This window comes from Quercus lobata, chromosome 6 (assembly GCF_001633185.2).
Source record: "Quercus lobata isolate SW786 chromosome 6, ValleyOak3.0 Primary Assembly, whole genome shotgun sequence".
NCBI lineage: Eukaryota > Viridiplantae > Streptophyta > Magnoliopsida > Fagales > Fagaceae > Quercus > Quercus lobata.
This window is the reverse complement of record NC_044909.1, coordinates 12,315,397-12,326,082: the sequence shown is the minus strand read 5'-3', so window position 1 is coordinate 12,326,082 and position 10,686 is coordinate 12,315,397. Positions and strand designations below refer to the sequence as shown.

Below are 10,686 nucleotides of genomic sequence, written 5' to 3'. Positions count from 1 at the left end.
TGTGGGAAGAACTTGTGTCTCGACAAGTGAAACAGTAAGAAATGGAAGGATCAGGTCCACGCCAAATCGGACGTGCAGATTCTCAACGGTAGGACAATTTTTTAAATCTCGAACGAAGGAAGGACCAAGATAATCAACGAGAGGGCAGTGTGAACACCTCTCACACGAGTAAAAGCTGCTCAAAAGGGAAGGATCATACGTCCCATAAGCAAAATGATCGAAGGGCTCTACAACAAGAGATTGATGATCTGAAGAAGAAGCTGCGCCAAGCGCAGCAGAAACGTCCTTCACCCAACTCGGGCACTAGTAGTGATGGGGATAACGAATACCGACAAAGATCAAAAACCCCTCCGAGCAAGACCTTTTCCTACGAGGAAGAGCGACCTCGCAAACGTAACCACAAAAGCCCATCTTACCAAGGCCTAGCCAACGATGCCATGAGCAAGGCCCTGGATCGCATCTCCCAATCGCCGTTCACGCGTAGAATAGAGAGGGCAGTGCTTCCTCGGCGGTTCCATCAACCAACGTTTGCCATATACAATGGTCGGACCGACCCAGTAGAACATGTAAGCCAATTCAATCAGAGGATGACCGTCCACTCCAGGAATGAGGCGTTAATGTGTAAGGTGTTTCCATCCAGCTTGGGACCCATGGCAATGAGATGGTTTGATGCCCTCCAGCCGAATTCCATAGATTCCTTTAAACAGCTGACGCAAGCTTTTGGTTCCCGTTTCATCACCAGCACTAGAGTCCCTCGGCCCCTCGACTCCCTCCTATCCTTGTCCATGCAGGAAGGAGAGACGCTGAAGGCTTACTCGGACAGATATTGAGAAATGTATAACGAGATAGAAGGAAACTACAATGACGTCGCCATTAGTACGTTCAAAAAGGGCCTGCCGACAGAACATGGCTTAAGAAAGTTCCTCACTGGAAAGCCAGTCACCAGCGTGCGCCAACTCATAGACCGAATTGACAAGTACAAAAGGGTCGAGGAGGACCAGCAGATGGGGAAGGGTAAAGCGAAAGTTGTCCCTCAGGAGAGAGAGAGAGAGAAGTGAAAGAATTCTGTAGACTGTAACCAGAGCAAGAAGTGCACTTATACGTCTCCTCGGATCGATATCCTGTGAACTAAAATGGAATATTCTCACGTCCAATATGCTGTATGGCATACATTTAACTGACTTTCACTTCGTTTAGCCCTAGTTCTGTAACCCACTCTCTACAAATTCATTGTCTGGGGACTTTTGGGCCAGAACCACTTACTTGCTGGGCTTGGGCCCCAAAAACCGCCCCTACATATAGTATAGCTACTGATATAAAAAAAAATATATATATATATATATATATTTACAATATTTTTCTAACTCTTTAGCAATATTCACCTAATAAACGCTTTGTTACTACCATTAAAATTTTCATCAAATTTAACGAAAAATTTATATTATGGTAGTCTTGTGTTTTTTTTTTTTATTTAATTAAATTTAACAAAAATCATAAGGTAAACTGTTTATTATCAATAATTAAGAAGGAACAATGCTTAGTTTTAAAGTTTATGAGAATGTTAGTTAAAGAGGAAAAGTTTAATTAACCTTTAACCTAATAAATGGTCATGGAACACCCCCCCAATGTTTTGTTCCACCAATTTGAAAGAGCCGTTCCCTTTTGTACCAAAAACAAAAAAAAACTCCCTGAAATTTGGATTGGTTTTCTTCTTTAAAGGATGGAATTTTTTTGTCACGTCACATAGCCTTAAATGTAACAATTTCCATGGTGGTCCATTAGCTTTCTATGGGTGCTTATAGATTCAAAAGCAATTTGAGCTTAATTTTTCACGTGGAGTGGCTTGGATTTTCTGATTCAGACATTATTGTGACAAAATTATTAATGTTTTGTGTGGTCTCATTTCCTACGAGTTAGTTCTTTAAAAAAGGATAATTAATTTGCAAAATAATGATGCATTTATTATTTATGATTTTTGTACATTTTGTTAAGACGGTGGTACATGTCCAAAAGTAAATACGTGTCATTATCTCAACGAGTCTATTACAACTGGGTACTAGACTCAAACCTTACCCTAGAAAATAATGTCAGCACTCAATAATAATAATAACAACTACTATTATTATTATTAATATTGATTTAAGTGGAAGTTCTTTCAAGTTTAATAAAGAAACATATTGCATGTGTCCACGTTGTTACATTATTAAGTTATAGACAAAAAATACTGTTTTACAAAACTATTATAAATGTTACACTTTTTGTCAATCCATCCACCATATTTAACTTTATATATATATATATATATATATATATGAAAAGTGGGAAATTCAAATATTAATTCTCTTTATAAGGGAGACTATGCAATGTCATTTAGCTACAATACTCTTGACTATCCTATGTGCCTAACTAGGTGACACTATTATTGGCATTAGAGAATTTGACATGTCTATTTTAATCACGAGATAAAAAAATAAAGAAAGAACACACATGTGGTGAATAGATGGTACAAAATTATTGGCCACACGCACAATATAAAAATGTTATTTAAGCTTAAATACAAAAAAAGATAAGTTTTTTTCTTTAGTTAAGTATTTTTTTTTTTAAACAATAGTAACTGAAAATGTAATATTTTCAATAGTTTAGGACAAAAAAAAAAAAAAACTTTTTAAAGTTTAGAGACGAAAAATAAACTTCATGTAAAATTTAGAGATAAAAACAATATATTTGATTAAATTTTAAGAAACTAGTGCAAGATTTGTTTATATGGATTGCTCTTTGTCTAACTCTATTGTTTGAAGTTTTGAAGAAAGGGATGAGAGGATAATGTCTGGCCTAGGAAAAAGAAAAGGAAAAATGATTAGAAAATTTATCTCGTATTAATTGGGTATTTAGAAGAGAAAAATAGAGAAAATGGAATTGATTTTACCAATATATTATGCTCCCTCCGTCCCACTTTGTTTATCCTGTTTGAAAAGTCAAACTTTTTAAGGGAACATCATTTATTGTTTTGTCTATCTTTTAAAAATGTATAAATTTCTAAAACTATCTTTAAATAAATTTATCAAAAAATTGAATTAGTAAATTAATAGGGGTATAATAGGAACATTAGTAAATTAATAACTTTTATTTTTAGAAACAGGACAATATTTTGGGACATCCCAAAATAGAATAGAGGACAAACAAAGTGGGACGGAGGGAGTAGCTTTTTTCTTCCTTTTTTATTGATTTTTTTTAACTGGTTAGAAATATTACTATGTAAATATCTCACCCCTCTCTATGTGACCCCTATGTTTCCCATGCACTTAAGGTATGGGTAGGTACCATCTGACTGGACCGACTCAACTCACAAGTGGTTTTTTTTTTTTTTTTTTTTTTTTTGAGCTTAAAGATAAAATATGTTATGTACACAATTCATAACAATTTAACATTATACCGAGTATGTTAGAATATTCAAGTGTGAGATGATTGATTGATTATAACGCAAAATTTTATATTGAATAATAATAAGTGAGTCAAGTGATATTTTAATATCAAAAGCCTTATAACTCAACTAACATTACTTGTCCTCAAATATTTGAATCAAAGACACCCCCACATCCACATCCACTCTCTCTTCTTTTCTAATTTTTTAATTTTATTTTATTATTATTATTATTTCTATAAAAAGGGTAAAATCGTTAGAAGAAATTCCCTTGACAAGCGATATAATGTTATAGTTGAATAGGTAATTGCCATTTGCATGTCGTCTATGACTGAATTCAATTTAAAAAATTAATAATCCAAGCAATGTGCATCTTCACCCTAATTAATATACCTTGTGCAAAGTCAAAGTAATTGACCTCTTCTTTTTCCGAACAAAGAAATAGAATGATTTGCTGCAAGTATATACTATAACTTCCCAAAAAAAGAAAAAGAAAAAAACCTTCATAGTCAACTGCCAGCAGTCAAGATGGAGCAACGTTATTTTATTTATTTTTTGAGGCCTAAAGTATAAACTAATGCATGTAAGTTGTAGGAAAAAAAGATCTAAATATATCTGCAAATTAATATAAGTTGTAGAAATTAAAATAAATAAATATCAACATCTTTCAATTTCTTTCAATTGTTCATCAAAATTTTCTGACAGATAAACAAAACTCAGAAACCAAGTTGTACATCCAATTAAGTGGAAGGGCATAGTGGTCCAACAGGCGGGTAACTAACATTTGGACATTGTACCTAACACTTTTGTTAATTATATAATTTATATATATGTCACTTTCACTTTTGTCAAGTGTAATTTATGCAAGTCACTTCAACCAAATTAGCACCTCAAATTTACAGTTATTGAAACTTCCTTCCTATCTATTCCCGATTTTTATCACTATAATTGTTAGAGGATCTTCTGAAATTTCACTAAAACAAGCAAACAACACTAGTAATCATGAAGTCAAATCTAAATTTGTTACGTTATTTTTCAAAAAATTTAAAATATTTATAGACATGACAAGTTTTCTTTTTTCATAACAATGATGTCTTGATTTCTTCGAGTATTTGATTATTCTCTTGAGTATCTGTAGTCCTCCCATCTCACACAAATCGAGTAATTACAAAGAAGAATCTCTTGAAGATGGTTCTATAAACATGATAAGTTATTATTAAATTAATGACACTTTTACATTTCTACCAATAATATATATATATATATATATATATATATATAAATATATCACTTTTACATAGCTACATCATTAAGATCATTTTTATTAGTATCAATTACTATATATCACCTCAATAATTGTAGGAAAAAATTGTTGTGTTCTTGAAGATGTTCCTTCACATTTTAGTACTGTAATTATAGCCGATTTGACTAGTTTAACTTAATAAAACCTGCAACATTCTGTTAAAAAAAAAGTTTTTTTATTATTATTATTTTATAATCTGCCTTTTTCATTTATATAGAATTTATTTTATTTACGCATCATACCTAAATTACATGGAGGATAGTGGTACTTTCAAAATGTGCTTGACACTCACGTTTATAAATTATAATCACTTCATCCACTCTTCTTTCTTAATTTATATATTAGCATATGAATATATATATATATGAAAGGAAAATCTGACAAATACTTTTGGTTTATGGCCATAGATTGAAGTTGTAATGTACATTTGTGTTAGAACCTCTTTTCTCCTCCTCTCTGTGTGTGTTTCTCAAAAAACATTAAAAAAAATACATTTTGATAATTCATGACATTGATGATGAGTCTTAATCTTAAAGAGCTCATTATTTAATATAGTATAGATAGAGCTATTTTTAGGTTTTACTGTTTTTTATTATTATTCTTATCGTATGTCATATTAGGTTAAAATAATTCATTGGAGTTATATTTGTGACCTTTTTCTTTTTCTTTTTTCTGAGGTATAGTTTTTTGGATTTATTTATTTATTGAGAAACAAACACACATACAATGAAGCAGGGACAGAATTAGGATTCGAAGTCAAGAGGGACAAATATAATTTTCTTGAGAGGGCAAATATAATTTTTCTTGGACTTATTTTCTACAATATTAAATATATATACCTATTATTTAATATTTTAAAAAATTTTGGGGGGGTCACAACCCCCCCTCTGCTTGTACATAGTTCCATCCCAGCAATGAAAGGAGAAAGAGATTCTAATATAAAAGCACACTACAAAATATAAATTTTTGGACTTAAAACTTCATGGTAAAAAAGTGTCACCTTCTATGATATATAATATTGCAATCAATTTTCACATCCTTGTTTAGATATAGGTTTTTTCTAATTTTTAGAAAATATAATCTATATATATATATATATAACCGAAATCTCTGTTGGCACCACAATTTTCCACGTCAGCACAATATTTAAAAAATAAAAAATAAAAATAAAAACATTATAACACCTCAAAACCCTAGCAACCTTACCCCTCTCTCAAGTTAAGAAATATAAAACCACAGTTTCTGCAAACTCTCTCTCTCCAAACGTAAATATCAAATTCAACCCCTTTAATTTCTCTTTATATTTTTTAGGCTTCTATAGAGTTATAGTGAGTTATGCTGATTTTTTTTTTTGTGTGTGTGTGTGTGTATAGATGGTTATAATACTCCGGTATTCCAAGAGAAGTTTGTGTTTTCGTTAATTGAAGCCCTTAAAGAGATAAGTGTTGCAGTTTGGAACAGCAATACAAAAGACGATTTCATTGGCAGCGGAAAGTAATTACTTTGTCTCATATTTTTGTTTTTTGAATTGATTTTGTGTGCTTTTTAGACCTTTTTGAATCAATTTTCTTAATTGGGTTTTTTTTTTTTTTTTTTTGATAGGGTCCAATTGGGGAAGGTTCTTTCAAAGGGTTACGACGACCACACTTGGTAGCTGTATACTAATAGTGGGGGGTAAGTGCTATAAATTACTAACCCTTTTAAGTGTATAATCTGTTTCTAAAATTATCTATAATATTTTGTCCTCCAAAAATTTTATCTCTTTAATTTTAGTATATTGTGTTTCTTAAGCTATAGACAGATTTTCTTTGTTTCTTATTTTCAATAATAAATCATTTTATTGCAATACCGGTAATTGTTTGAGAAATCCAATATATTCATATCTCTATAGAATAGAGAATAGTAGAAGTCAATTTTATTACAACTACTTAAATTGAGTTGATTTAATTTTGTACAATTACAAAGTATAGCATAAAAGATAATGGAATTAATTGTTGTAATTTTTATTTTTTTTTCATGTTTTGTTTAAGGCTCAGTTGCACAATATGTGTAAATTCTTTAGAAGACTACTTTAAATAGTAAGTCAATATGTCTCTTACATTTGGGTATTAGTTAAAATTATTTTCAAATGATTGTACTAATAAAAGTGAATGTGTATAAATTTTGTTTAATTATCTCGTGCATCGCACGAATTAGCGACTAGTGAAATAAAAATGTTTTACACGCACCACAGCACCAGTCCACACTCCACAAACCCGACGAGCGACGAGTACGTAGTCAATTGTGGGGGCTACAAATATAAAAAATGTGAACATGGATGTGAATGTGAATAAATAAATAAATAGAGGCTGTAGGTGTAAGATCTTGAATGGTTTGTCTTTAAGTGGCTTAGCGTAGAGGAATGGGTACCAATGATTCGGTAGAAAATCAAAGCGTGAACCAACTCAAGAGAAACCTTTTAGACTACGAAAGTAATGGTCCTTAATTTATTAAATTTATATATATTGCAATAATTCTTTTCTATAAATTATATATATGCAATATTTCTTTTCTTGTATCTGTAGTAAAAGGCTTGAGGTTACCAATATATCCTTCGATTGATTAAAAAAAGACAAAAGAAAAACGTTAGTTGATAGATATAGATTATTAGATTAAATAAGCTAGGTGAGTTTACATCAAATAAATAATGTGAGGTCTCATAGTCAATTTGTTCCTAACTCAAATAAATAAAATCCTGTTTTTTTAGGTATAAAATCAACTTTTTTTTTCTTAGGTATAAAATCAACTTAGTACTGCTCCAGCAATTTCCCCAGTATAGCTCGCCACTATGATGGTCTGGTCAATACAGCAAAAGAGTCAATTTCAATATCATAATAGAATAAGTCATGGACTTGAATTGTTTGTTGGTGCTTGTGATAGAGGTTGGAAAATGACCTAAAAAAATATAATTAAAAAAGATAGATTAGTAAAATCCCAATTTGAAAACTGGGTTTATAATAACAATTGGTTGAAGAGATTCTTTGGCAAGTTGCCCAGTCAGTCACAGACCTTACAGTGCTCATCACCAGCACTGGGAATAAAAAAGGTCAAGCAAAGCCCACGACTCACTTTTTCTGTAATTACATTTTAGTTAATTGGGGCTGAATCATTAACATTAACCATTAAATCGTATAAGAGATACAGCTGCAACTGTACACAATAGACAGGTGCTGAAACGTTCAACCTAAATTATACTAGGCATTTTTCTTCATTTGGCCCCTCCACCACCAGCAACGTCATGTTGGTACAAGTTGTCAAGTACAACCAACAACCATCTATTCAATTACTCAAACATGTGACATCTCATGAATTTTTTTTTTTTTTTTTTTTTTTTTGAGAAACGACATCTCATGAATTTGAGTCTCAACTCTCAAGAGTCAAGAGTGCCACAAGAAATTAATCAGAAGCTATCAAGATCTACAGCTATACTCTATATCGACAATATTCACTTTGTTCAAGCGTGTAAAAGGAGAATAAAATATGTATTGTATTAAGCAAAATAAACTATAAAAAAAAGATTTATATACCATCTAAGTGCATGGTCTAATGATAGGAAACTCTTATGACTCATCACACTTGTAAGTTTAGAAGTTGTGGATTCGAGTAGTAACAAGCATCACTATCGCTTGAACAACTCCACACTATACACGAGTTTGGTTTAAGTGGGTGGAGGACAATTACCACATGCACAAGCTCACCTCTTTTTCGGATTATAAAAAGAAAAGAAGAGAGAGGTTATATACATGAAATTCTAGCTAAAATTAGCCTAATTTTCGCTAACACTATTCTACTCCTCTCCACTCTCCCTCTATTTCCCCTCAATCCAAACAAGCCATAAAAGTCCACACATGAAATTGAGCCAATATAACAAGACATAATGAAAAACGAAAACTTTTTTAATGCATGCAAAAGGGGAAAGCATTTAAGAAATATGTAAACAATCCGTTTAGAGATACAATAATTTCTATAATCTTTTGCACAATTGTTCTAAGATATCATGATGTGATTGATACTAATAAAATTTGTGTTAGTTTTAGTCATTTATCTAAAAATGATATTAATTCAATCACAACTTACAATGTCAACATTTTTATTTATTTATGAGCTTAGCAATGCTGGAATTAGGCGTTCAATATAATATATAGCGTTAATTGAAGGTATCATAGTTTGACCATTGTGAATGCTGATGCCGGGTCAATGGCTTGCCTGCCTCAGTGCATCGCAATTGCCAATTTGTTCACTCAGTTTATTTTGTAGCTTAACGGGACTGCTGTCCATCCAATTTTTCCATTCAATTTATCATGGGTTGACCATTGTGAATGCTGATTGACATTATTATTTTCAAATTAAGACTGCGCCTATAATTTCAAACCAGCATGACATGAAGTAAATTCAAGACAATTCCTATAGCGCTGTATATATTCTGTGGGAATTTTGGTCTTTTATTTGATCAAATATGCTTGCCATAGTAGACCTTTTTCATACATCAATTTTAAACATTTTTTTTTGGTTAAGGCATCCATCACTTCAATTCAACATATCAATTCATATGAGTCCCTTTTTTAGAGTTTAGATCGAATATTTAAAGGAATGTATAGGAACAAAAAGAGAAAAAGAATTGTACATGTCCACATCTCTTTGTACCTTACATGTTTAAGAGGGAAAAAAAAGAAGAAGATAAAAGATACCATTTTAGCGATTGAAAAGTTCAACTTTACATTCAGTGATGTGGGAGATTTGCAAAGTGGTTTTTATCTCACACCGGTAGACAAAGAAAATAAACAAGGAGAGAGGAATGTGAGATAAATAATGCCGCAAAGCACATTCCTAAGCATAGTTTTCTCGGCCTTTTGGCTAAGATCAAGTGTAGCATCTGTTCTTATACTGGGGGAGGGCCTGTTTCGGTAGCTTGGTACTGTGGTTCTTAAGCGCTGCCCTTGTGCTGCACTACAACTCAGGCCTGGCGCACCCTACCAAGCAAGTCACAAAGCTAGCTTTGCTGTGCACATTTTTAGAGTCTAACACCGACTTCCAAAGTTAGTGCAACTTTGGAAGGGCAATGTTTTGAAAGGTGTAATTGTAAAAAAAAAAAAGGCCACAAGGCTGTATTTTCTGGTTTGAAAATCGTGAACCAAAGTATGATTCCGAATGGTTTGGTTCAAAATACCGAACATGCGATGACATTTTACTCATTAGTTGTATTTGGAGATTTAAATAATTTTGTTATGCTCTAGGATTTAATGATTAAACTAAAAATTTATTTTAAATTTCTATTAGATATGTTGTTTCAAGACTTTTGAACTATATAACTTGTTTATTGGATGATTTACGTGAATGATGTGTGTGTGTGTGTGTTTTTTTTTACTCTTTAACTTTATGTCATACTAGTTTGTAACCCCGTGCATATGCATGGGTACAATTAAAAATAATCACAATTATAAGATTTAAATTATACATGGTATTAGTTTACACTTTTTTTAAACCATATATTTCTAAAATATGTAATGGTTTCTCATATATATATATATATGATTTAGAATTTAATTGATTTTATACTCTTCGGTTTGTGTATCCAATAATTCACTTATCACAAAAATTAAAAACTTAGACGGACACGTGGTGAAAAATTGGACTTCAATTTAAAATCTAATTGGATCTGGACTCTTCGATTTTTACACTCAATAATTAACTTAGCACAAAATTAAAAATTAAATGAAACACGTGATACAAAATTGAGAATCTAATTAAAATCTAATTGGATTTTCTCTAAATTTTGGCTATATATATATAGATAATGTAATTTTTTTTTTGTTAGAGCGGGGATACAATTGTTATAATTTATTAATTTACTTAAATGGAGTATTTTTATTTTATTTTAATTGTCTTTTATAATTATAAAATATATTATTTAATTAATTAATAA

General features: G+C 31.3%; 1 pseudogene; it reads left to right on the top strand.

Moving 5' to 3' along the window:
- The first annotated feature begins 9,596 nt into the window (after positions 1-9,596).
- Positions 9,597-9,737, top strand: LOC115951100 (annotated as a pseudogene).
- Positions 9,738-10,686: the final 949 nt, after the last annotated feature.